Source organism: Harmonia axyridis, chromosome 1 (assembly GCF_914767665.1).
Source record: "Harmonia axyridis chromosome 1, icHarAxyr1.1, whole genome shotgun sequence".
NCBI lineage: Eukaryota > Metazoa > Arthropoda > Insecta > Coleoptera > Coccinellidae > Harmonia > Harmonia axyridis.
Window position 1 is genome coordinate 6,826,128 of NC_059501.1, and position 22,189 is coordinate 6,848,316.

The 22,189-nt window shown below is 37.1% G+C and overlaps 1 protein-coding gene across 1 annotated transcript in view; it reads left to right on the forward strand.

Annotated features, from left to right (window-relative positions):
- The first annotated feature begins 20,897 nt into the window (after positions 1-20,897).
- The window catches only part of LOC123674946 (homeotic protein antennapedia), a 315,971-nt gene continuing 314,679 nt past the window's right edge, over positions 20,898-22,189 (forward strand). Inside the window, exon 1 of the mRNA XM_045610162.1 lies at positions 20,898-21,104. The gene's annotated coding sequence lies outside the window, so the exon portion shown is untranslated. The remainder of the gene's footprint in view (positions 21,105-22,189) is intronic.

Consider the following 22,189-nt stretch of genomic DNA (forward strand, 5'->3'; position numbering starts at 1 on the left):
TGACGCCGTTTTGCAATAGATGGCTATAGCGGTAAGTGGTATTCGAAATAAATAGATCGTAGATGTCATGCAATTAGCTTAGATATTTGTGAACATAACGCCATCCAAATATTAGTCGATTTCTGTCTTCATCATAGAGTTATTCTCGATTAAACATGTCAGCTTACGAGCCAAGTTCTCGTCATTTGCGGGAGATTTCAATTTTCTGCTTTAATATGGAGAAATCTGCGGCTGAGGCTCATCGAATGCTCTCAAATACCAATGGTGAGGCCGCTATTAGTGAAAGAATGTGCGAGGAGTGGTCTTAAAGCTTCAAGAACGGTGATTTTAATGTCGAAGACCTGTATGGCGGTGGAAGAGACAAGGTTTTCGAAGATGCAGAATTGGATAAAGACTCGTGTCAAACGCAACTTGAATTGGCAAGATCATTGGGAGTGACGCAACAAGCCATTTCAAAACGCCTGAACTTCATGAAATGATTCAGAAACAAGGAAATTGTTCGAGTTGAATCCAAGAGATGTTGAACGGCGTTCGTTTGCTTGTGAACAGTTGCTTGCAAGGCCAATACATAAGGGATTTCTGCATCGCTTTGTGACTGAAGACGAAAAATGGGTTGATAACGGTTATTCCAAGTGCAGAATTTCATGGGAATATCCCGTCGATGCTTCCACGTCGACGGTCAAACAGAATATTCACGGTTCCAAAGTCATGCTCAGTATTTGGTGGAACCAGCTCGGCGTAGTGTATTAGGAGTTGATGAAACCGACTGAAAAAAATCACAGGCGATTGTTATCGGACACAATTAATGCGTAAGTGATTTAACAGCATGACAATGCTCGACCCCATGTTGCGAAAGTCGTCAAGACATACTTGGAAGCGTTGAAATGAGGAGTTCTACCCCACTTGCCGTATTCTCCAGACCTTGCTTCCTCGGACTGTCACTTGTCCTGATTAATGGCACACGGCCTGGCTGACCAGCACTTCCTGTCTTATGTAGAGGTTAAAAATTGGATCGATTCGTGGATCGCTTCAAAAGATGACCAGTGTTTTCAACGCGGAATTCGTATGCTGCCCGAAAGATGGGAGAAAGTAGTGGCCATCGATGGACAATAATTTTAATCATACATATATAACCAGATTTTTACAATAAAGTCTCGAATTTCGGAAAAAAAACTGCTGAAGCAAAGTTGTACGCCTTTGTAGAAAAATTTGTTATACCCCAAGTGCGAGTCCTGCAGCAAGATTAGTTAATATATTTTATGAGATAAGATCAAATAATTAACCTTTGTGGAGAAATTCGAAATGAATCCTGTCAAAGGCTTAAGAAAAAATAATCTTTATAGATTAATGAAAGGCATCCTGCAATAACTACTTCGTTTAATAATTCAACAATTTTTTGCAGATATCAACAACCATTAAAAAAATGGCAAATGACTTCCATTAGAAAGTCTTACATCTGACATCGACACAGACTGTCAATGAACCCATAAACCAACTTTTCTTAAATGACCAAAATTTATTACTCAATCAGTCAGCATCAGCAGAAAAAACGTCCACGATGCTTTTTCATAAGATTCAATCTACCCAAAAATACATAAAACTTTGCCTTACTAACGGTTCTTTAAAACAAACAGAATCCGTTTGAACTTTGACAGTTCAAGAAATTATGATAATTTCTCAGTTTCTTCTGATATCCCAGCGTGTGGAATGGCTGAACGGTAGCTAACGAAAAAAAAACAGTAGATGCTAATGGGCCCTTTGATTTATAGAGATATAAAATTTATTGAACAGATGCCAGTTGTCAAAAACCTTTTAAACCTATGGATATAGTTGATATAAATACAGGAATAAGGGAGATTGAGATCTACTTTGATGTAGCCGACGTTTCAATTGAAATGCCTGGAATTTTATTGACCTTTTATCTTGTAAAATTTCAATATAGGCATTTTCAAGCAATGATTCGGAATACGAAGATAATTTGTTAGTTGAATCAATGCGAAGCTACTTAGTAAGCTAGGACGCAATTCTTCACATTCTGTTTTTGATAATTATTGATGTTACTTCTTAAAACAAGCTATATTTATTAGATCTTTTAGGGAAATATTTCCAACAATTCTTAAATTATTGTGATTATTTCAAAATAAGTCATAAAGAGTAGATAAATGCAATATTTATTTCGACCCAATATCAGTAATTGTTTAGATTAGTATTAGTACCTACTCTTGTTCTTGTATGCTGAGTCATACAGGGTTTTCCAATAGAAATGATATATCACTCGTATTCGCTATTCCATAGGTTATGCCATTGAATCATAGTAAGATACACAACAACGTTTAGACATTTTAAAATTGCTTTATTAAAATCAGTGCTCTTTAGTGAATACTTGGATATATTTCAGAAGATTTTTTGGACAATATTGAGTTAATAGATTCACTATTCATCGTACAAATTTGGAAATAGTACCAAGTACGTTTCAGTACTTGAAAACTCTATACATCATTTTCATAATGCTGGTATTTTTTCGTGGAAAAATACATTCATTATTCACTAGTGAATGACCATTCCACACTGATTGTGGAAAGAGTGTTTTTTTAGAGCTATAGAACTTTAAATTACAATAAAACAACGATGGATTATTCGATTGACATGAATTTTATTTATCCGCAAAATAATCTTGTGGCATTACATTTTAAATATAATTTCCTGCATATGACCGCCACGGCTGGCTCCGATGTAGTCCAATCTGGACGTCCAATTTTCGATGACTTTTTCTAACATTTATGGCCGTATATCGGCAATAACACGGCGAATGTTGTCTTCCAAATGGTCAAGGGTTTGTGGCTTATCCGCATAGACCAATGACTTCACATAGCCCCACAGAAAGTAGTCTAGCGGTGATCTTGGAGGCCAATTCACAGGTCCAAAACGTGAAATTAGACGGTCACCAAACGTGTCTTTCAATAAATCGATTGTGGCAAGAGCTGTGTGACATGTTGCGCCGTCTTGTTGGAATCACAGCTCCTGGACATCATGGTTGTTCAATTCAGGAATGGAAAAGTTAGTAATCATGGCTCTATACCGATCACCATTGACTGTAACGTTCTGGCCATCATCGTTTTTGAAGAAGTACGGACCAATGATTTCACCAGCCGATAAAGCGCACCAAAGAGTCAGTTTTTCTGGATGTAACGGTGTTTCGACATACACTTGAGGATTAGCTTCACTTCAAATGCGGCAGTTTTGTTTGTTGAGGTAGCCATTCAACCAGAAGTGCGCTTCATCGCTAAACAAAACAAAATGGACGTAGTGCGCGATACGTATTCCGCACAAAACCATTATTTTCGAAATGAAATTGCACTATTTGCAAGCGTTATTCAGGCATGTGTCTATTCATGATGAATTGCCAAACCAAACTGAGAATAAATCATTTGACAGCTTTTAAATGGGTCGCTATCTTGAACAATAGTGACAATTTAAAGTTATATACCTCGAAAAAAACACCCGTTATCAATGTTCTCCAAAGATGCAATTCGCTCATAATGAAAGACCGCTCGAAAGCTCCATTTTCAGTAATTCTTTCAATGCTGTTGACATGACAAAGATCTTCAGTGGAAATCCTAATGTAAGAAGGCAACAGTAGGTTTCACAACCTAACAAATAAAAACTTTGCCCAGGAATAATAACATTATGGAGTCGTAGTTGGTATATAAAATAGATGTTCCCCGGGAATAATAGCATTATTCACTCGTGGAATAATCTAATATAAATAATTAATGAAATGAGGTTTTTAAAGACTTCGCATTTTTTCAGTCCTGTACAGTGCATCCCATTTTGGGTGAGACAGCCAGGTTTCTCGCTTGTTATTTAAGATAGAGCCTTGCGGTTTTCACGTTCCTGTCCTACTTTTTCGTGAAACTCAAGTTGGTCCAATCAGATTCTGCATAACTGTTTCCGTTCAAAAGATACAGGGTGATTTTGGAAATTGATACTTTTCGGACGCCTTCTTTATCTCCGAAATTATTAGAAATAATGCTGAGCTAAGAACTAAGTCTGAATCAGAATTCTGCGTAGAATCCAGTGGCGTACTCAATTTTTTTTTTCGGGGTATGGTTTTGAAGATTCAACACAAACCTATATTTTTTTTAATGGAACACCCTATATATCATTACTTCGTTGAATTCGTTATTTTTTTCCCTTCAAAATGATATATGATACTATGTTGGTAGGATGTTCAGAAATGTTGAAAAAACACTAAAACGTCAAATAATGATGATTTTCTGTAAATCGTCCATGAATTTTCTATGTTTCAATAAGAGGATTATTACTTCCGATTTTTAAAAGTAGTAGGTCATTGATGACACAAACATTCTTGTCGTTATTATGGCTACTATGCATTTGGGAGCATTGTTTTATCAAGTAGGCATTGGAGGGAAAAAACCAATCTGATCTAGCTGTCATCGCTATAAATTATTGTTATCATTATTGATTCTTCTTTTCTATGGGAAATCCATTGCCCATTAACAAAAAATCATCATTATTTGATATTTTAGTGTTTTTAAACATTTCTGAACATCCTACTTACATAGTGTCATATATCATTTTGAAGGGAAAAAAATAACGAATTCAACGAAGTAATGATACACATGGTGTTCCATTAAAAAAAAACATAAGTTTGTGTTGAATCTTCAAAACCATACCCCGAAAAAAAATATTGAGTACGCCACTGGATTCTACGCAGAATTCTGATTCAGACGTAGTTTTTACCTCAGCATTATTTCTAATAACTTCGGAGATAAAGAAGGGGTCCGAAAAGTATCAATTTCCAAAATCACCCTGTTTCTTTTGAACGGAAACAGTTATGCACAATCTGATTGGACCAACTTGAGTTTCACGAAAAAGTAGGACAGGAACGTGAAAACCGCAAGGCTCTATCTTAAATAACAAGCGAGAAACCTGGCTGTCTCACCGAAAATGGGATGCACTGTACATTTGAACCTATCTATTGATTCCCTACCTTATAACAAAGTTGTTTACACTGAAGCACACCAAAAAATTCCCAATTTAGTATGCAGATTCATGCAGCCAGGGGAGCGCCTACTTAAAATTATACAAAAAATTAATGCAAGCAAAGCTTTCCGATATCGCTAATTACACATTAAAAAACAATCTTCCCTCGCCATATCCGTTCAAACCACCCTCCCCAGCATCGACGGGCCACCCGCGGGGGGGCGGTCGGATTTGCGGTAGGGGATGTAATCAGCCGCCTGCCTCCGATGAAAGATGGAGCCACCAGGTGTTGCATAAAGCATCGTGCGTCGAGCGGGTGATTTAGCGATCTTATTTGTTTTTTTTTTTTTAATTTCGGCACGGCGATGAGAGAGCAGTTATCTCATCGAGTTATAATCGAAGCTGAGGGTGCTGCGAAGGGTAGATTAATTTTTTCCACCCCCTCTCGCGAGGGTTGTTATCGGCGATTCGTCTTGGCGAAAAATGGGAATTCGGTATCGGAGCAGTTTGTGGGTTTTGGGGGATGGGATTAGGGGTGGTTTTCTTTTGGGAAGCGGTATTATATCGAAATTCATTATCGGAAGCAGGATATAATCGACTGTTTCAACCGTGGTGTTCTTAATCAAAACATGAATGAAAATTCTCAGTTAGATAAGAATAATAGCTTTTTACTTAATCTCATCACTCTAAAACCAGTTATGAAAAGATGAAATGATAACATAAATTATATTCTCTTGAATTATATGTAAAATCCCAAATAAATGGGATATTTATATAGCTCATGAGTTACATTTATATAATTTGGCAAAGAGCTGTAAATTTTCAGACATCTATACTCAGCGTACGGCTTTTTTTTAAATTGTACTTGCCGTATATGAAGTTGTTATTTTATGTTTCATGATATTTTTTCTTATTTCCATATTTATGCAAGAGGTGTGCATTCTTTTTGTTGAAAATTGCATATTCTTGAATGTAAAGGATTTTCCAATGAGAGGTTTCGTTTGGATACTTTAAAAAACGAGTGTATTTTGAGAAAACTCAATGGAGGTTTATTTCATTTCAAAGAAGATGGTATGCCAATAACAAAGAAGAACTATATCAGCCAAATGGTTGCCACGGCTAGGGTTGCAGCGCCATATCCTTTTCATGAAAATGTTCGAGACCAATTCGTACATTTGCGGATTTCTATCCTCGAAAATTCCCTCTTTGAGGTCTTGAAACGATTGCAGAACATTGGCATAGACCTTATCTTTCACTTGGCCCGAAATGAAAAAGTCCAAAGGACTTAAATCACAAGATCCCGGTGGCCAATTGTGGCCATTTGGAGAAATAATGCTGCCTGCAAACTTTTCTTGTGGAATTTCGATTATTTTGTTGCTTGTGTAGCACGTAGCACCCTCTTGCGGAAATAAACGTGATCCACATCAATTTCAAACGTGCATCCGAAGTGAAAATGGGCCTAATCATTGCCGATGATTTTTCGATGAAAATTTGTATCCTTAAATTTAGATGCATTGCAGGAACACAATCAGCAAAGATAAGACGTTGCTAGTGATCGTAGGGATTCAGTTAACTGAACTTAAAAAGCCTTAAGACCCAAATCATAAAATCCATTGAAATCATTAATCAGCCTAATTCGCAATATCGAAAAAGAATCGACAAACCTGGGTTTTTGTCAACACAACGGGCTACAGCAGTAATCTTACAAGTTGTTATGAGCGACGCACACAGTTTCAATTCTTCACATCACTACTTTGTTTCAACCCCTCAAATTTTTCAACTCTTGCATGGGCTTGGCTTGATTGAGGTACATATATTGAATCACTATAAATCATAACAAAATAAAAAATATTGAAAAAATAAAGTTTCTCAATATTGAGAAACCTTCAGGCTTTGTTTGATTCTATAATTTTCCATCCAGGATCTAAGACACATGAGGCATCTTGTACATTTGTCGCCTAAGCTATTGCGGGTTTTTGTAACTGTAAGCGCAACTCTGGAAAATTGTCTTTCAACAGGTGCTGAAGATGCTGGCGTTGATGAAAATTCCTTGGCCATTTTGGCCAAGTTTGGAAAGATATTTCTGAAACTACCAAAATCTACCAATAGATTTCATAGAAATGTGAGAAAACTACTAATAAAGTCACATTGGCGAGTGCTTCAGTCTCTCGGCGCTCGAGGAATCCCCTTATTTAGTCTAAGGGTGCAGGAGATTGCAGAAATATATGCCGTGCGACGCGTACATATCAAGCTCAAGTAATATCAAGTAGCTTGATATCAAGTCAAACAATGAATATCTAAAATCAAGTCAAGTCAAGCTCAAGTATGTAATTTTTCACGAGCTTGATTTTCAAGTCAAGTAGTTGGTTTAAATGTCTAGCTACTTGGCTCGATGAATCCTTACTCTTGCAGGCAGAGCCAGGATATACACGACGAGTTAGTGGATTACATTTGTATTGTTTTCAATAGCCGAGTGCTAAATAAAGTTTATTATTATTATTTACGACCCAAATGTGCTTTAGATTTGCTAAGTGAGACTACAGAAGTTTCTCCATTTTTTTAAAGCGAATTTCATCAATTTACATGCGTTTTTGAAGCTTGTATCGTTCCATTTTTAGTAGTTATACTCTTGATTGTTCATTCGGACTTCTACTTTCACAGAACTTTTCATATTGATATTTATAGCATGATTTTCGCTATGAAAATGAAGAGAAATTAGTGTAGTGTAAAATTCACTCATTGGATTCTGCAAAATATAAACATCGAACAAAAGTTTTTTCTCGACCAATTTGGTTTATCATCGAAAATAATAAACCGAAATTGGATCGAACTCATGTTTCAATCCACATATCCATATTGACGACCCCGAAAAACGGTGAGAGATAGTGGCCAATAAATAACAATTTTCACGCGGGAAATTTCAAAATTGCAATTATTCTCGCGTAAGCATATTTCACTAGCAGATGAACCGCATAACGAAATAATTTTCAACGTCATCCCAGGTCGCGCGTTGTGAATAAACAAAGCCATCCCGAAAAGTAATCAGTGGCGTAGACCCATGCATCATTCGAATTGTGATTAGTGGTTGCATTCGTAATATACCGTCTTTATAATGCATCTGATTAATTTTAATAATGCAGAATCCATTAGCTCCGTGGCTGATTCGGTGTTTAAAATTTATTGATGATTAAGATTTTCCGTTCGATGTTTTCATCGGGAATATTGTTTTCTGTTTAATGGACGTTTTTATATTTGTCGATAGTTGACCGTCGATTCGATGTGCCGTTGAACTTAATCTGGCGTTTCCTCTCGGCAATAATGCGGTACTTTGACGTTTTAACTTCAGATGAAGTGTTAAACCAACGAGTGGCTTTTGAGGCAAAGCCCTGTGACCCCTGAAACAATACTCGTCCAGTATGTGTGCAAAAAAGCTTCCTCGTTATGCCCACGCTGAAATTCCTATGGAACTGTTAATGGCGTAAACTGAATCTCTATACAAAATTTCATCAAAATCGTACGGCAGTTATTGACGTTTCAATAATTCCTCATTTGAACATGATACGCCTTGAATATCCAGAAGAACTGAAATTTTTAATTGGTCGCCCGCCGATTCATTCCAAAAACTCATACAAGAAACTTCAATATAAAGCGGTTCAGTTGATATTAAAATACCAAAAATACTACGTGTTTTTGCTAGTGAAATGCACACCGCTCAGATTCCCATCAAAATACTCTCGATCCAATGTACTCATCGCATACTCGACGAATTTCATTAAAATTGGCTATACAGGATAGCGAAATTTCATCAATTTCTACTATACGAGAAACCAAAATTTCATCAAAATCAAATGGATCATTATCCAATCTAAATTCTTGACAACTTCCATCAAAATGGGCTATACAGGAGAGCGAAATTTCATCAATTTCTATTATACGAGAAACCGAAATTTCATCAAAATCAAACGGAAATTTCAGCTCTTACCGATGAAGAGTACAATTTGAACATGAGCGTGAAATCACCTGAATCTCCAAGGAGCTCTTCAAATCTACCATACATTATTCCACTCTCACATGATCTATGGCCTACAAAATAGGGTAATTGAAATTATATTCAAGAAACACTCGTAACCAAAAGGATGCTATTAGAGCAATGGTGCGACTTTCTGTAAGACAATTTCCATTAAATATGTTCTGACTATGACTGCTAAAATCATAATAAGATAGGTGATTGAAATTGCTGAAAATAAAAGAGTAGATGAGAATATACTGTCCTTCATATATCATAAAAAGACCTTAACAAAGGAATTCGGCTAGAAAATACTTTCAGTGAATTCACTGGACTAACACTCTAAAACAGACCTCCTCTATAGCATGGAGGGAGCTCGGTGTGAAATGCTTGAAAAAAAAAATGAAAAAATTGCTACTAGAGAATCCACCAAACAACGAATTCAATATTTCCAATAATATTTGATAATTTTTTTCTTGAAAACTGAGGTTGTTACAATATAATTCTAATAAATCTATCTATCTCGCCTTCTACTGATCCGATATTGATGAAATTTGGTATGAATTGTCGCATTGGATAGTAAGTATATAGCTCTAAAGGAATCTCTTGCGCTTTTCTCATGTGGAAACGTGAAATTTCCGGGACAAAATATATCTTCTGCTCTGAGATGGAAATGAAAGAAATGATTAATCTTTCGATTCAAAATGCACGAAATGCATTTCAGACCATTTTGAGCATCTTCCATTTTATGTTTATGTTTCAGCAAAAACTCCAGCCTAATATTTTACAATTCTTTTCCAATTTTAAAGAAATTTGTTATGGCCATCCATTTTGGGTCTTAGATGGTCCTATACAACTCTTGGGGTTAACGAAGTGGCTTTGAGCATGAGCAAACTTGAATTTGCTGGGATTGTAATAACACTCACGTTCCTTTCCTTCGTTTTTGATGGAATTTGCTATGAGGATTATCTCATAAACCAAGTTTCAAAGCTCAAACAAAAAAACATTGTGCCACACCCTTTGGTAGATTATTCAACAAAACAATTCATAACACTTATTTCACAAACCGAGGGTAGAACAAAATATTTACTTCAATTGAGGCAAAATGCTTTCAACTTGAGATCAACAACTTTCAGTTTCCAAAGATCAATACATCTTCGTCATCAAACGCAAGAGTAAGCATTATTCCTATCAAGTTAGACCTTGAAACGATCCTGCAAGGACGACCAACACCCCCTAAACAAGACGGATACCGTCGAATTAACCACGTAGATCCCAATTTGCCATCCGCGAAAAAACCAATAATGGCATGCCTGGATCGCCAAGCAGCGTCCGAGGAACAGTGATGAAGAAAAATGGCCGACGGGTCCTCGCGTGGTTCCCGGGGAGACGTCGGAGTCACGTGATGGATGCGAAACGTGCCCAGGGTGTCTGAATACTTAATATTTCATTGCAACAAATGGCACTCGGTGAGGAATCCAACCCTTTAATTTGGCGGAGAAATTGGGGTGAGAGAGCACGGCGTGGGCGGCGTAATTGAAGATTTTTGGTCCTTCGAGCCGGATTCTGGGAGATGCGGACATGAAAAAATGCCAGGCGGGTTGGGGGAGTGGGGCCATTAGATATCAGCACTCTTCATTGTATTCGTCAGTGAAAGTAGGGATCAAATATTTATACGAGGAAAGCTGAAACTATCCTGAAACTAATAGTGCAAGATTCATTGATATGAGGATTCCAGATATTTCACGTTTGTATAGAGACAATAGCGAAATTTATATAAAACTGTTTATTATTATTCAGTGTTTATTATTATTCACTGAAAAATTATCAGTGCTGTGCCTGAAGTGGCGATGGGATACAGTAACAAAGCCTACACAAAATACAACTGGTTCTCCTTACTCACTTAGGAGGCCTAGGATAGAAAACCATACAGAAATCACAAGAGCAAAATTCTGTGTGGAACTATCAAAGTAATATGACTCTTTATGAATTTTAGGACGATCGGTCAAGAATTGTTGAGGCTATTGAAAGGTTGAGCGGATACATAGATCGACAAAACTAACCAACATAGAGACACAGACAGGAAACCAAATAGTTTTGAGCCATTGTAATTTGAAGTAGCGGTAGAGCTGAAGATATCAGAAGGTAGTGTATGCACTATTTTGCTCGAAAATGTGTCCAGAGAAAGCAACAATCCATCGACGATGCTGTTTGGAGCTGTTTAAGCATCGATGTCATAGTGGATGGAACATGGTTACATAACTAGACTCCTGATGAGTCAAAGATAGTCTCAGCTGAAAGGCGTCCACCAAAATCTAGGCTGGTAAGGTTAGGGCATCTGTAGCGACGTGTACTATATATAGTTCATTTACTATCTTGACAAAGGTAAAACCGTCAACAGTGAATACTACATAACGTTATTGGATCGATTGAGTGCAGAAATAAGGAAAAACATCTTCGAATGCAAACAAAATAAATTTCTTTCACCAAGAACATCATGATCGAAATGAACCAATTGCTCTTCCAACAGCTTGAGTACCCAGCTCTTTCTCCAGAGGTCTGGTTCTCTCCAGTGATTACAACTGGCTTTTTGCAGACCTCACGGCTTCATGGAGAGAAATTTGGCTATAATGAAGAAGTTTTCTACAGAAGAGGTATAGAAAAGTGAGAAGAGAGTTGGAGTCACTGATGTTCTAATTTTTTTTCTAAATTCTGAATATTCCATGAGATGACAGGAAATAATAAACCATAGTGTAAAATTTGTAACTCTGTTTATCATATCCAGATGTCGAACGTTGCCACATCTATTAATTTTTCCCTCTTCCTCCAAAATACCAAACAAACTCTTTTCAACCGCCACAAGTGGAATCAATCATTACCCTCCTCACACCCCCTCTTGTCAAGACACCGCACGAAAAATCAACACGCTCCACCGGGGTAAATCCTCGCAGGGGATGACGTATAGGTACATCACGAACTCATTACGGACCATCCCCGGAATTTACGACGTTGTCAGATGTAATATCCTCGGAATTAATGAAGAACAAATTGACATTTTTCAGGGTGGTGCGTGCTCGTTGCGTATGCGGAGTCACGAGCGGCGGGCGTGGGGTTTGAGGGGGTGCCGAGAGGAAGGTGGAGGGGGAGAAGGAAGGTGTCGACCTGCACACGTACCGGCATGCGTGAGGAACATTCGGAAAATCGTTCGCATTGTTGTATCGACGCATTAAAATTGGCGATTATTTTTTTGGGCGAACGAAGTTATGGCTTTATCGTATATTGGGAGGGATCTTCTGGAGTTGTTGCATCTTCCAGTTTTTTTTATGGCAATTTGGTTTGTTTCATGAGGTTCTGTGTTAGAATTGAATTGATGTTTATCCTGGTTTTTCCTAGGAAATAGAGAGCTTGAATACGATATTTCGGTCAACGTACCACAGAAGCAAGGAAACAATTGTAATTTTGCAAGAAAAAATTTCATGGCCGTGTTATTTCTTTAGGTGATCACAATCGGCCAACGAGATCTTGTGATTTAACACCTTCTTATTGCCACGAAGGAAGATGAGGACTATGCCAATGCTCAACAATGGATTCAAGATCTTAAAAAATGAATTTATAATGGTATCGATTACATAAAGCCGCAAATGTGGAAATTGTTCATGGACAATTTCATGATAAAGGTATGAAACTGCAATAACAACGACCATGACTAGTCCTAAGTCGATTTAAAATACACCAAATTGTCCTAGTAAGAAAACCTAGAACTTTTTCTGAATGATCAACCATAAGACTTTTGTTGAAGACATTTCAAGAACTCCATTCCGAACGCCAAATTTCCTTGTCACTTTGATTAGATTGAAGGATGGTATTAATCCATAAAGGTTTGAGGGACTTCAATCTGGGAGTTCTAGTATCTGGGAGATAAGATACAATTGCTTTTCATAAAAAAAATTGGAAATAAGTTCACTGAGACCTGTCTACGAATATGAGGCGGAAGTATATGTGATAGCACTGGTAACCAATGTAAAGGTGTAGATTTAATAGTACCACTGATAATTCTCATTGAAACGTCAAGCTGTGCATCAAAATCATGAACATGAGCACTTTTGAACCAAACAGAACAACGGTATTCAGCAGCAAAAGAAACCAAGGCCAAAACTGCTGTACTAAGAGTACTGTCATCAGCAATCCATGAAGAACCAGCTAATTTTTGAAGGATAATATTCCTCGACTTCAATTTCAAATGTAAATTTTCCAAGTAAACTTTGAAATTCAAAGAGAATCTACTTTAACTCCAAGATATTTGGGAGTGTAATAATGATTCCAGACGGAATTATTGAGTTACTCTCAATTTTCTATATTTTTGTTGATTATTCCAATTAAAACAGGATACTCCTGTATAATTTGGATTAAAGCATAAGCGTCACTCAAGAAAATAATTTTCCATAATTTTTAGAACTTCATTCAAAGTATTTTCAGTAATGACGAAACAAAAGAGCAATATCATCGGCATAGAAGAATTTCTCAGATAAGATAACAGAAATGTCACACAAAAATTAAACCCCCTTAATTGAAAATTCTTTATGTAGATATTACTGGTTTCTTTAAATCTCATAAAAATTGCAAACACTTGTGGTGGCTCCTTGCTGCTATGAAGATGAAAGTGTATATGGCAGGGATTACTGAGTTGCCATGATGAAACAACGAAATCCCATCTAAGAAAAAAATCAAACACCCCTATGTATAAACTCCACTCCATTCTCAAACCTCGCTTCTCCTCAATTAACAACCACCCCTACGCCAACTCCTCATTACCCCAAACCCCCAAAAAACGCCATTACCTCAGTCGGACAGCCAAGAGAGCGCGATTCAAACAGGTTCATTATTCACATCCAATTAAATTGGCGGCGTTGGCCGTGGAATTATCCTCGCCCATTATTAATAGAAGCCGAAATGTTGGAAACTATTCAACTTTAACGCCCGGCCCGAAGACGTACGGGCACTTTAATCCCCGCACTTACAAAGCCTACCCTGATTTAAGGATGTCAGAGATCAACCTGGCGACCGTCCGCGGTGTACCGGGTGCATTTCCGGCTATTTATGTGGCCTCATTTGAATTTTGCTATACATTTTCGGGATAATCGAACGTGAGCGTCTGGCGTGGGCGTGTATGGGAGATTTGGCGGGCGGTTAGGGATTTACGGCGACGGATTTTGTGTCCGATCGAAAATGGGTAGAAGGAATGGTTTCTTGTGGTTTATTGCATGCCATTATACTTTTTATTTTAGTTGGCTATCAAAGAAATTATATTGAAGTGCATTTTAAGGATTTTTATTTTTTTTTCTTAATGTAACGGTTTCGAGGTATGTAACTTTAAGTTGGCATTTCTGTTCAAGATGGCGACCGATTCAACAGCTGTCAAGTGATTTATTCTCAGTTTGGTTTGGCAATTCATCATGAATAGACTCACGCCTGAAGAACGCTTGCAAATAGTGCAATTTCATTTCGAAAATAATGGTTCTGTGCGGAATACGTATCGCGCACTACGTCCATTTTATTTTGTTTAGCGATGAAGCGCACTTCTGGTTGAATGGCTACGTCAACAAACAAAACTGCCGCATTTGGAGTGAAGCTAATCCTCAAGTGTATATGGAAACACCGTTACATCCAGAAAAACTGACTGTTTGGTGCGCTTTATGGGCTGGTGGAATCATTGGTCCGTACTTCTTCAAAAACGATGATGGCAAGAACGTTACAGTCAATGGTGATCGGTATAGAGCCATAGTTACCAACTTTTTTATTCCTGAATTGAACAACCATGATGTCCAGGAGCTGTGGTTCCAACAAGACGGCGCTACATGTTACACAGTTCGTGTCACAATCGATTTATTGAAAGACACGTTTGGTGACCGCCTAATTTCACGTTTTGGCCTGTGAATTGACCTCCAAGATCTTGTAATTTAACACCGCTAGACTACTTTCTGTGGGGCTATGTAAAGTCATTGGTCTATGCGGATAAGCCACAAACCCTTGACCATTTGAAAGACAATATTCGCCGTGTTAGTACCGATATACGGCCACAAATGTTGGAAAAATTCATCGAAAATTGGACGTCTAGATTGGACAACATCCGAGCCAGCCGTGGCGGTCATATGCCAGAAATCATATTTAAAATGTAATGCCACAAGATTATCTTGCGGATAAATAAAATTCATGTCAATCGCATAATCCATCGTTGTTTTATTGCAATTTAAAGTTCTATAGCTCTGAAAAAAACACCCTTTAGAACGTTTTGAAATTCATAAAAATCTCGAGATCCAACGTTAAAGATTTATATTATCGATCGTTATAATTGATTGATTAATGGAAAATTTCCCTCTAATGGAGGAAAAGTGAAACTCTTCGATGATCTTGTCAGTCGGAATATGACGTTATTGTATGTTTGAAAAAAAAAATTTAGTCCTTATCTACCAAATAATGTCGTTATGATATACATCAATATTAATTTAATATCAAACTCCCATCAAATATCCGACATTTCCTTTCAATGATTCATCCATCAATTTCAACGTAAACAAAAGCGGCCAACTCAATCCGATATACGATAAACCCATCAAGCGAGTTAATGTCTCAATTGCGAAATGATCGAATAAATGCGACGTATATAAAGGGTCCAAATTGAGAAACATCAATAAAACTCCTACGGCGCACAGCGAGCACGACTGATATTCAGCGATCCCCCAAGTCAAAGATGCGTCCTCTGCAGCCATGGCCTACTTGATATGCTGGCAACGATTTCGCTCGCCGTCATTCCTCTTCCGTCTACTGAAGTTTTGTACTCGCGATATTCGGCGGCGAGGGCGACATAAGTCTTCCCGGGTATGCATACCCTTAATCACGAGAAGGAGAAAAGAACGGGAAGAGAGATGGTTGTGCGATTTTTCGCTGGCATGGCCTAATTGATATACGATCGTTTGATTTTTTCCGAATATGGACTACTGCTGGTATGAAGTGTTTTATGGATACTGCTATGTTTAAGGGTACTACAAAGTTGTGTGCGAATGTTAAATTTAATACGATCAACTTATTTTAATAATCAAATCTTCCTTTTCCATCATAAAGGAATATCTACCTCTTCCTTCATAATAACTTCTTAATTCATCAGACCAAAGTATGTTTCCGTTGTTCAATATTCGGTTGTCATTTAACAAGTGCATAAAAATTACTGATAATTTCGCAAGAAGGCATTTTATCTAAAAATTGCATGAGTTTTCATATTTCGACGAAAGAGCCTTCTTCCTTCAGACTCAAGATCTAAAGCAATTCTAAAAAATAAAACACATGAATGTAGAATTGTCATTTTCATAAGAGAGTGTTATTCATTTCAGAATTTCAGGAATAATGAAATATTGTTTTTTTCTGAGAAATATTATAATACTTGCGGAGACTATGAATGAAATTGTACAGTTAAGAGTTTGAACAAACTCACAAATTAAAAATTATGGAAATTACTGTTGAACATCTAGTTTAAAAGTTTTTGGTTTTCTGATAAGATAGACAGGCGCATCGACAACAGGAGCTGATACATTGGTATTCAATACGAAACTTATAGTTGTAGTGTCACTTCATTCAGTTCATTTTCACAATTGTTTCTAATGCCCGCCACTCACGAAGCGTTTTTTCGAGCGTTTGGTAGCAAGCGTCGAAGAGATTCCAGTTAGACAGCTCGGGACACGGCCGTACGACTGTAAATCAGAGTATGAACTTGACTGCCCGACTGGAATCTCTTCGACGCTTGCTACCAAACGCTCGAAAAAACGCTTCGTGAGTGGCGGGCATAATATTTCTTCATGGAGTCCTTTTACAATCTGCATATATTGGCATGACAAACATTAATTCAGGAAAAAGTACTTACCTGAGCAGGAATCGAACCCGCAATATCCGAACCACTAGTCCAGTGCTCTCACCAATGAGCTACCTAGAAAGCTTAAAGTTCCAACCACCAAGGAGAAAACGCTTCTCCAAGAATCAAATGATAGAAGGAAGTAAATATTGAAGAGAAATACACTACGCAAAAAAATTAACGCACATTCTGAAAATCTCAATTTTAATGAAAGTTAACTCTACATTGACTTCATAACTTATTTTTTATGCTCTCTCGGAAAGGTTTTGAATGAAACAAGACACATTAAAAGGAAGAAAAATTCAGGATTTCACCGAATCTTATGTGAAAGAAGAGAAATAAACAATTTTCAAAATACTGGAATGCTGATAAGTGATTTGATACTTGGTATTTCCACCCCTTGCGTTAATTACAGCTCGGCAACGATGGTTAATACTCAAAATGAGTAATCTTAAAATGTTCTGATCTAATCCTTCCCAGATTTCTCTGAGTTAGATTCCTAAGTCATTAAGAATAGCTGGATGATTTTCTGAACTTCTCAGCCTTCTATTGAGGTTGTCCTAAACCTGCTCAATCGGATTGAGATCTGGACTTCTTGCTGGCCATTCCATTCGGGAGACTTCAACCTCTTCAAGGTACTCCTGAACGATGCGCGCACGATGGGGTCTGGCATTATCGTCCATAAAAATGGAATTTTCACCAATGTATGGGGCAAATGGCACTACATGCTCTTCAAGAATGTTCCTCATATACCTATCAGCATTCATAGCTCCATTATCAACGACAACTAGGTCTGTGCGAGCAGTCAAAGATATTCCACCCCATACCATAATCGATCCTCCCCCGAAACCAGTAGTATTCAGGAAATTGCACTGAGCATATCTTTCATGTGGACGTCCGTAAACAAGGGAACGTCGATCACAATGGTAGAGGCAGAATCTAGACTCATCTGTGAAGAAAACTCTTTCCCAATCAGCCTCTTCTCGATGGATATGCTCTCTCGTAAAATCCAAACGCGCCCTTCGATGGGCTGGGGTAAGAGCTGGGCCTCTTGACGCAACACGAGGCCTTAAATCATATTCTCTGAGGCGATTTCTTATTGTCTGAGTGCTAATTTGCATCCCATGAGTTTGCTCAAGCTGATTTTGAAGGAGACGAGCGGTTGCAAACCGTTGTCCCAACGAAGAAACTCTCAAGTAACGTTCTTGAATGGCAGTTGTTACCCGTGGTCTATCCTGTCCTGGTCCTCGGACATTCATACCTGTCTCCCTGAATCGCTGCAACATTCTGGACACACTCTGCAATTCTTGTGTATGTCCACCTTTCTTCTCGCAAAACTACCGCTTGGGCACATTCCTCTTGGGTCAAATTGCGTGTTTCGCGTTGTATAGCGATCGAGTGTAGAAAATCAAACGAAAGAAAAACTATTGATCACTAGAATTGATCGAGAACAACTGATTTCAGAATGGAGCCAATACATTCAAAATCTGATAATCTCATCTTTTTTTATTCCTGCTGGGAAAAGACATCTGTTTTGAAGAAAAACGTTGAAAGTGGATAACATATGCATGCATAATTCTGATAAAAATAATTATCATTGAGATTTGAGAACACCTTCAGTTGTAGAATAAATTTGAGATTTCCATAATGTGCGTTAATTTTTTTGCGCAGTGTAATTCACTATCGGTGATCATCACGATTCTATTCAGCTTTCCTCCAATAATTCATATTTGAACAACGTTGCCAAATGTGGCAAACCGCCCCTCGACAAGCCTCCTAACACCGAATCCTGCAGGAGGGCCCGGGGGATCCCCCGTAAATCACAATAACATTTTCTTCATCTGGTAGTGGTAGTGGTAAAGTGCGAGAATAAGAAGAAGCGGGCCCGCGGAAATGGGTTTCGCAAGTGCGGTCTAAATGTAATAATGTTGTCTTGTTCAAACTCGAGAGACGCTCGAAGAGCCAGCAGGAACTCGGGAATGTAACTTGTTTGCGGCCATTCCATCAAAGGGGGCTTCCTGCTCGCTTTACAACGCTAGCGAAATATGCGAATTGCTCGGAGATATGCCGAATATTTTAAGTGAAATAGTAGTGAAATAAAGTTACTACGGTTTGCGCCCGCATATAAGTCTTCTTACGGCAAGCAGTGTACATTAGGTCTGGATGATGTATTGTTACGTTTTGAACGAAGTGGAATATGGGATTCAAATTGAAAAAAACAATGTGAATTTCACACTGTAAATTGTTGTTTCCCTCTTTGTGAGAGGAATACACAAACTCGAATGAAAAAAATATATGACATATCTTTTTTTTAGAATCATCATATTTTGAGGTGTAAAATCTTCAATGGACTAGTTTTCATTTTTTTGTTGAGGATTAATTCTAAAAATTTAAGTAAAATGAAACAAAAATGTGAAAGAATCATTGAAATATCTCTAGAAATGAAAAAGTTATGGGACTTTGAAGTTGCGCTTGGAAGAATAATTTCATAGTCTAGTCTAGTGTGTGACGTCACGCCACTTACACGAGGCGACTGGTATTCGCAGAGTGCTTACGAATTCATTGGTGTACAATCACTTGTGCCGTTCGTGTCGTGTTTTGTTCGTTACACGATGGCTGAAATAAAAAAAATCCTACAAATATTGTATTGTGCCTATGTGTGCAAGCGCGACAATTAAAAACCCCAATAAATTATTTTTTCATTTACCAAATGACATGAATCAAAGGAAGAAGTGGTGCAAATTAATGAGGCGTGACTTAATTGGCCCTAAAACTACTTCATATGTGTGTGAAGATCATTTTGATGTAAGTACCTATCAGTACTAGCTGTCTTTCTGATAATAAAAATACTAAGGTGTAAGTTGGTTTGAAATAAGTTATTGAGTAAAAATAACTTTGTCCTTTCACGAAGCCTTCTTCCATTATGGTGACATAAAAACAAAACTCGAGTTAAAACTACACTGTACAACTACAAACGGCGCGAGAGCCTTGGCGCAGCAAAGTATTTAAACGTAATTTATGGTGTAGCGATCACAAGCAAGTGGCGTGACGTCACAGACGAGTCGGAGACCAAAGACGTTCCGCGCTAAAATACGTAAATTTAAATAATCTATTCCTCAGTCATTTATTGATGGATTTTCAAAATTTTTTCACTGATTTATCAGTTTTGCTCTATTTTTTAATTCTATCGTGTCAAATATAGTATTATCAACATCACTAAACAGAGATCGAACATTAGTAATGATACGCCCTATATATTTATAGGATGTACGCGTTAGTATGAAATTCCCAAATTCTTCATACCTTGCTTAATATGTTACAAAAGTCCCCCACCTTTGAAAGAGTAGAAGATACTCTTCAAATTATCATGATTCTATAACATTTCATGGATAACTAAAAAAAATGTATAATATCTAAATATTAAAAATATAATAAGATGAAAACTTGCTTTTCATTTAGAAACCTAACAAGAAAATTTCAGTTCCTTTCACTACAGCCTATGATATGCATTTCATTCCAATTAAAAAACGCACTTTTTATCAATTTTGATATCGTGATACCATCGCCCACCTTGTATATTGATGTGATATCTATAATCTATATATTATCATTTTATTCATGATATTGAAATAAATTTCCTTCAAGTATAGACCGAAAATGCAGAATAAATACTAAATAATAAACTGCAGTTTGAAAATTGCAGTGTTCTCTAATAATAACTTATTCGACACCTATGATACTACCTTCAATGCAATATTCAACAATTGCAACGCTATAAAATATCTTCCTCCAAACCCATAAAAATAAAATCACGTAACGCACATTCAATAAACTCTTAACAGCCCCATTACAGTGATTACCAACGGGTGGGGTACCAGAAGTCAAAACTCCGAAGTACCAATATTCAATTCAGTACCATTCCGCCGATTGCGTGGGAATAAGACACTAAATTATATTTCGATGGGTGGTTTTCGTGACTTGGCCCACTCGAAATCTTAATTACTTTTCTACGACCGTGATGGCGCATGCACAAATTAATGATTTTCGAGGAGTACCCATGGTACTCCCTCGATGGTAAAATCACGTAAAATCGATAAATTTCGGGATTGAAATACAACAATAGTGAAGAATAATTAAGTTACAAGACGTTGAGTGGTGTTAGTTATGGGTAGTACCGGAAGTCAATTCAAGGTAATTCTGTTGAGTACCATAAACATGCGTCCGCTGTTGGGTTTGTCTTTGAAACTTTTGATTACCTTTGTTTCTTGCATAATAAATGATCTTGATGATAAATAACAGAAGTGGGTCTAAAATTGTGGGTTGATTGAATTAACCGAAAGAGGTAGAAAAAAATAGTAAATGAATAATGAGTGAAAAAATAAAAATAAGAGGTTGAAAAATATACGATGGTTCAATATTATATATATATATATAATGAATGAAAAAAAATTACAGTTTGCTACATCATTTTTGTTCGCAAATGCTTTGTTTTCTGACAAACAAGAGTTTCTGTTCAGTAATTGCACTAAAATTCGTATATCAATGAAATATTTCGAATGGAAAAAAAATTGTTTGAATTGCTTTTCACAATATACATATTTTTCGTATGGGGCACTATTTTCATGCAGAAAAATAAAACATCTTACCTACAATATGTGCATTATCAAGAACTATCTCATAATAGATAATTTATTAAGGAAATAAAAAATACGCGTTAAGATTTTTTTTCCAAAGAAAAATTTTGAAGAATCCATAACTACAAAAAAGTTAGAGCTATGACTTTGTGGTAGAAAACATCGGATTGGTGAAAGAAAGGATTTTGTTTCGAATTTTAAAAATCACTTTCTCAATCGTCTAGCAGAAGAGCTAGTTCTCTCACCACACCAGAAATACCACACCAAAAATATACCTGAAAATAGGTGAAATTATTCAATCTTGAATTTTAATCTTAAATTTAAAATTTGAAATAGTAATGAATTACTTTCTGGAGATGGACAAAAAAAATAGTAAACTAAGTGTACAACGAGCTTTAGATTGAGTACCACTGATTTAGAGGAATGATTGAACAGTGGCGGATGAAGCTGATGCCAATCAGTCATGTTCAGTATTCATGAACATAATTGCAGTTGCATATTTCGGCATATTATGCTATTCATTAGGAATTAATGAATTCGTAGAATGCATATTGAATACATATGGGAGTATTCTGAGAAGATATTATGCAGCCCTGGAGAATTTCAGTTAGATTATATCTATGTTTTCCCAAAGGAAGCATA